We start from the raw sequence: 6,658 nt of genomic DNA on the forward strand, positions 1-6,658 counted from the left end.
GACTAGGGATGACCCTACAGAGTTTGTGGCTCCGTTCCGTGATGGAGCGTTTCTCCGAATGGGCTATTCTGGTCCATTAGGTGATACTCAGAGGAGGAAGGGTTTCCTACTCGATCAGTGGCGCTTCCTCATGCACGTAATGATTGTCTGCATGTCTGGGAGGAAGGCGGGCACTGATGGTATGGGTGCGACCATGCAGTCAGCAATGACTGCTCTGACTTATAACAAACGTTATAGCTTTAGTAAGATGGTCTTTTACGAGATCGATAGACAGAGAAGAGCGATGGCCCGTGAGAGGTTCATCATGTATCCAAGATTCATTCAGATGATCTTGAATCATGTTGCTCCCACGTTGCCTCAACGACGTCTAATAAGATACGTGGAGAGTGTGAGCAAACGTATCTTCGCTCAATGCCGAACATCCAGCGCGAGGAGCAAGCCTGAACTGCGTCCAAGGCATACTCCACTCTTTGGGTATTTAATAAACCCGGGGTATGTGCCAGCTCGTGGGGATGAGTTCAGAGACCCGGCACCACAACAGGCAGGAGCATCTCAAGCAATACCTGCTGCTCCTGTTGTGTCACCGGAGGAGGAAGTGGACCTTCATGCAGAATTCGGAGGTCAAGGATTCTTCGATATGGATCGGGTGGATCCAGAGGAGAACGTTTAGATCCCAGTTGAATGTGTCTCGACTGTGCGTGTTACTAGAGCAGCTACGACGGTGGCTGACTCAGATCTTGATGATGTTATGGATGAGGCGAGAAGGATGTTGGTGACTCGAGAGAGGACGTTAGGGAAGAGAAAGAGGACAATTGATGATAGTGAGTCAGAAGAAGAAGAAGAAGATATTCACAAACCGATCAGACGTTCAAGACGGGAAAGGACAGGTGCAGGTATGGGATCTGGAGAGACTTCAAGAGTTGTACGTTTCGCTCCGCCGGCACTGTCAGGTATGTCGATTGTTCCTACATCACTACAGGTCACAAGTTTAAGCGCCGCGGATGTTCCCGTGGTGGCTACATCATCAGCTTTCGGCATTTCATCTACTACTTGTCAGCTGACGACTCCGGAGGTTGTGTGTTTACCACCTCCAACGCTTACTCCTTCAGAGGTGGTTGAACAATTTGTTGAGTCGACAGTCGTTGCAACTGCAGGGTTGTCGGTCACGATACCACCTGTGGTTACGTCCACAACTGCTTCTGATGTCCCGGTTTCATTCGAAATCCCTGCTGAGTACACTCAAGACGCATCTCACATGAGGTTTGATTTCGATGCAACCCTCTCAGACTCGGAGAGAATAGCTGCACTTGAGCGGGTCGTGGCAGAACAATCAAGGGTGAATCTTGTCCAGACCCAGGCTATTCAACGCCTAGTAGCATAAAATCAACTACAGTCGTCCCTCCTGGTTGAACATGGGAGAATTATAGATGCTATGAAGGAGTTCTTGGCATCTCAGGGGGGGACAAGCTGTAAAGGCGACGAGTTAAGGACAAAGAAGAGAAATGATAGAGACGATGATCCCAATGCATCGAAAGGTGCAGGTGGTGAGTTGCCAAGAACTACTCAAGCTCTTGGGACTTCCACAGCTCAGGGGGAGTCTGCAGGTGCAGTTGGTGGTGATGAGGTGGTGATGGTTGATGATGAAGATGATGTGATTGATGCTTTGAAAGAATTAGATGATGATATGTTTAGTGATGATGTGTTGTTTGATGATGATGTGCTGCCAATTGTGGAGATTGAGAAGATTGGCGCACAGATTGTGATTGAAGAAGATGTTGAAGAGGGTGAGATAATTGAGGAAAATGTTGAACACGAGATCCCAGATGTTGAGAAAGCCGATATGGGTAATGAGATGGCATATGATGAGACTGAATGGGAGGAGCAGCCTAGGTGGAAGGAAGGCTATGCTCATTGGTTTATCAAAACTAAGAAGCCTGCTGTTCCAACCATGTTCAAGAAAAGTTATAATATCAAAGGCTACGCTGAGTCGAAGAAAGGAATTATTTGTTGGCTATATGATGAACAGCTAAAAGTGTTCGTGGTGAAAAGATATGATGGTATTCAATACTTTAAGAGAACGTTGAGATCTCTCAATACATTGCCTGAATGTGAGGTGAAGGATTTGGCTAGATTGGGGTTGATTAATAGAAGTGACGACAACATGGCCAGAGTTATTGGGAAGATCGTGTGGAAAGAAAGTATTAAAGAAAAGAAGTTTGAGTTATTAAAGCCACAGAAGGGAAAGCTAGTGGAAGATAAAGAAAGGGGAATGAGAGCAGATGGCAAGCCTTGGATGGTAATGAAGTACAAACCGATTCGATGTCTTAAAGATGTGCCAATGAAGACAATGCCAAGGATGTGTTAAAGAACCTTAAATGGTGGTATGTTGATTGCCAGACTGCTGAAGCCGTGATGGAAGACGAAGACGAACAAGAACTGCTAAGAGTGTATGATCCGATGCATCTTGTTAATTTATCGAAAGCTGATCTGCAGGTGTTAAATGAAAAGAAGATATTTTATATTCCTGCTTGGAAAGACGAAGCGAGGAAATATCAGCGAGTAGTCACGGTATGTGTGAGAGAAGGAGTACATGCATGAAGACAAAGAGATTGAAGGTTACAAGACACGTGCTTGAAGATCAAGACATGAAGCTACTGCCAAGGGGGAGTCTGTTGGTGCATAATGTCAGTAGTTCATAGTCTAGTGTCTGTAATCGAGTCTGTAATGTTAATTATGTTTTATATATGTCTTAAGCGAAGTTACTGACAAGTTCGCTGTTTAGGCGAACTTGTTAGTCAAGCGAAGTTATGGACAACTTCGCCTGAACATGCCAGGCGAAGTTGTCGTGTATTTATATACCTAGGTTACGGCTTGGTTAAGAGTCGGAGTTCCAGTTAGTTGTTCGTGTTAGTTTGTTCGAGTTGTTACGAGAGCTGTAACGTGTGTCTGTAATAGTGATATCGTATCACGTGTTTGATTTATTATATAACGTGTGTTCGTTTCGTGTGTTCGTGTGATTCGTGTTCTATACTCGTAACGATCTACGCAGGGATTCCGCACCTGAGTTGATCGAGATATCTCGTACGATCCGTCCAGGGAACCTACAATCTCAGTTTAAACATTAACTTTGACATTTATAGAAACCTGAAACCGAGGGAAGGCATATTTTCTCATATTGTTTTAAAACTCGTTAAATTGTTTTAAGTTCTTTTTGTTAATCAAACCAAACAACCAAATATTTGAATTTATTTTCTGCACTTAGATTAATATAGATAAATTACATAGCTACTTAGTAACATATTTTCCACAAACATCATGTGTTAGATACCCGATTACTGCTATCTAATTAGTTGTAATCGGTTTATTATTGAATGAGTCTTCGACATCACGTCAAATTTTTGCAAGTTTCCAAGGAGTAGTGCGCAACGTGTGTTAACTTTTGTAGTTATTTCTGTTATTTCAGGTTTATGCTGGTTGTGTTAATGTGCAGGTACTTACAGATGTATGCATACTAGAAGCTCCAACAGGTCATCACCACTAGTATTTGATCCCAAGATTGAACGGACACCTAGAATAAATCGAGTGTTACTTAGGGAGAAGAAGCTTCTTGGTTCTCGTACTACATCAAACAGCCCTATGGATTCACTAGTTCCCACTTCGGGTCAAACATTGCCATCTACACCTCCACCAATTCCACCTCCACCGATTACTACTACCATACCTACTTCATCAAGTGAATTGAAACCAACTCACACAACCGAACGCATAAATGCTCAATTTACCTACTCAACATCATCAACATTGCCACCTATTTTCAACCTTTCTCCTACCTTTGGTGCATCATCATCTCAAAAAAACCAACAACCAACCTTTCAACAACCACAATCAAGTTACCAATATCAACCCCCACCTTTTATGCAATATTCAAGAACACAAGGTGACGGTTACGGGTATGGGTTTGACAGTGAATTTGAGGGGTATGAAGTGGAAGGTTACTATGCGAGAAGTGATGGAAGTCAAAGGGTAAATCCAGGAAATTTTGCTTATGGTCAAGGGCAACTAACGGAACCGGTGCAAGACTTTAATAGACAACCGCCGCCGGTTGTTCAACAACAAGTTCAACGACAACCGGTTATTATTCAACAACAAGCTCCACAACAAGTGCATCCACAAGGGCAACAACAAGATCAACAATTTCAACAACAATTGCCCAACCCACAGTTTCAACAATTTTCACCTCCAAGGCCCGTTTATAGGCAAATGGGTCAACCAAGAGTACCAATGGGGGTACCAAGATGGATGCAAGAGAGATGGTAAGAGGGATTGAGGCTCATTTTCGACCGATAACCACTAACAATCTGTCTCCGGTAGTTATTCCTCAAAACCAACAAGGAATAACATTTGAGGTGACGACCAATTCCCTCTAAAGTCTACCAAAGTATAAAGGTTTAGCAACGGAGGAACCTTACTTTCACTTGGAATCATATGACTCAATTTGCAACATGATTGGGGTCTTGGGTTTTCGTTGGATGAGGTTAAGTTGGCTTGTTTCAATTTCGTTGGAAGATAAGGCAAAGAGATGGTTTTACACATTACCTTCCGCATCCATCTATACTTGGGCCGAGATGCAACAAAGATTCTTGGAAGAATTTTACACGGCCCAAAGACTAATGATACAAGAAGGAGTTTGAGAACTTTCCAACAACAATCGGGTGAAATGTTTCATGAAGCATTTAAGCGGTTCAATATGATGATTAAAAATTGTCCTCATCATGGTATTGCTCTTTGGGAGTTATTGAATGCATTTCATGAGGGGTTGAGTATGGAAGATGAACAAAATTTGATGTCGATTACCATGGTTCATTTGTTACTAACTAGAACAAGATGATTTGGCGTTTTTGGAGCAAATGGCAGTCACATCAAAAAGAAAGGCTCAAACGGGAAGAAGAGCAAGGCTGACAATTGGAAGACCACAAGTACAAGCTGTGGAAGGAGGGATACAAGCTACTAATCAGGTAATCAATGTTTGTACAAATTGTAATGAGTTGGATCATGCTTCGGAGGTGTGTACGGTGGGACAAGTACAAGTAGAGGAGGTGAATGCACTTCAAGGTGGAGGTGGTAAAATTACAATATGAACTCAAACACTTACCACCCAGGGTTGAGAAATCATCCTAATTTTTGCTAGGGAATTCCGAACACTCAATCCAACCCGAATTTCCAAGGGAATCAAGGAAATTATGTTCCTCCTCAACAATATAACAATCAAAGTAATTTTCATGGCAGGAATAATCAAGGGTTTCAAGGTCAAAGTGGGTATTCGGGTCAAAGTTCATCAAGTGGGAATGAAGTTATGGAGATGCTCAAGGTGATGCAACAAGACATGCAAGGGAGAAATCAGCTTGATAAAATTCGCATGCAAAAGGATGAGGTCCGTGACAAAGCCATTCAATCATTGACCACTCAAATGGGTCAACTTTCAACTGATGTGGCGAATTTGACAAAAAACAACTTGAGCTTAAAGAAGGGGAACAACGTGCATATCAATGCGGTAAGTCTTTTACCTAATTTTGGAATTTCTAGTGTTCAAGTTGATCCAACAACATAACTTGTTGAGGGGGTGGTGGAGAATGTTAGTGATGAGATTGAAAATGTGGGTAATTATAAAACAGTTTTTCAAAATAACTCTAAACTAAAACCGAATGAAACATATTTTTGTGAAAATTGTTCTTGTGATAAATGTTTAAATGACAAATTAACCAAAATAAGGGATGAGAGTGTTGATAATAATACTATCCGAGTAAACTTCAAGACCTAGGAGTGTCCCTTTATCAATCCAAATTAGTGAATTTAAAACTGATTGGGCACTGTTAGATCTTGGAGCTTGTGTTAGTATCATGCCCGGTAGTTTATATGATCAGTATGAGTTCGGTCTGCTACAAAAAGTAAACACCACCATGGTTTTAGCCAATCAAACCCATACACTTCCTTGGGCAAGATACATAATGTGATGGTACATGTGGAGGATTTTTGTTACCCAATTGACTTTCTAGTACTTGAATATGCTAAAAATGTAACTAACACGCAACCCACAGTCATATTGGGTAGACCCTTCCTTGCCACTTCACTTGCAGTGATTGATTGTGCTAAGGGGACACTGGGAATTAAATATGGGAATCGTGATAAGCGGTTATTTTTATTTGAAAACACTACTGACCCTATTGTTGACAAGGAAAGCCTGGTGGCGGATTTTGTTAACAAGTGTGTATCCTTGAGCAAGGATCACATGAAAGTGGAGTGTTTTGGGATTGACAGGTCAATTGAGAAGAAAAACGTTGAACATCAACAGAGTGAGAAGGTGGCAGGAAAAGGTGGCCGAACAAAGAAGATGAAAGTGAGACATCCACCTAACCTAAATGATCCAGGGAGGAGGATGAGGATGTTCGGGCCCGACCCTGGTTTGCTGGAAGACTGGCAACAGTTGCTTAAAAAAGAGCGTTTTGATAATTAGAAGGCTGCACGGGAGTGGGTTAGTCACCCACCTTGAATGTCATAAAATTTTCAAAAAGGTGGTATTGTACATTTTGTATATTTTTATTTTTATTTTTATTTAGCATTATACTTTCTAGTTTCTTTGTTATTAATGGTATTTTAAGCA

General features: G+C 41.8%; 1 non-coding gene across 1 annotated transcript; it reads right to left on the reverse strand.

The window, feature by feature from the left end:
* Nucleotides 1-4,673: 4,673 nt before the first annotated feature.
* Nucleotides 4,674-4,779, reverse strand: LOC143576880 (small nucleolar RNA R71). Its single transcript, XR_013143014.1, has one exon. It is a non-coding gene; the product is annotated as a small nucleolar RNA R71 (small nucleolar RNA).
* Between the last annotated feature and the right edge of the window lie 1,879 nt (nt 4,780-6,658).

Source organism: Bidens hawaiensis, unplaced genomic scaffold (assembly GCF_021521415.1).
Source record: "Bidens hawaiensis isolate Kalapana, Puna unplaced genomic scaffold, B.hawaiensis_p1.1 tig00028327_1, whole genome shotgun sequence".
In the NCBI taxonomy this organism is placed as follows: Eukaryota; Viridiplantae; Streptophyta; class Magnoliopsida; order Asterales; family Asteraceae; genus Bidens; species Bidens hawaiensis.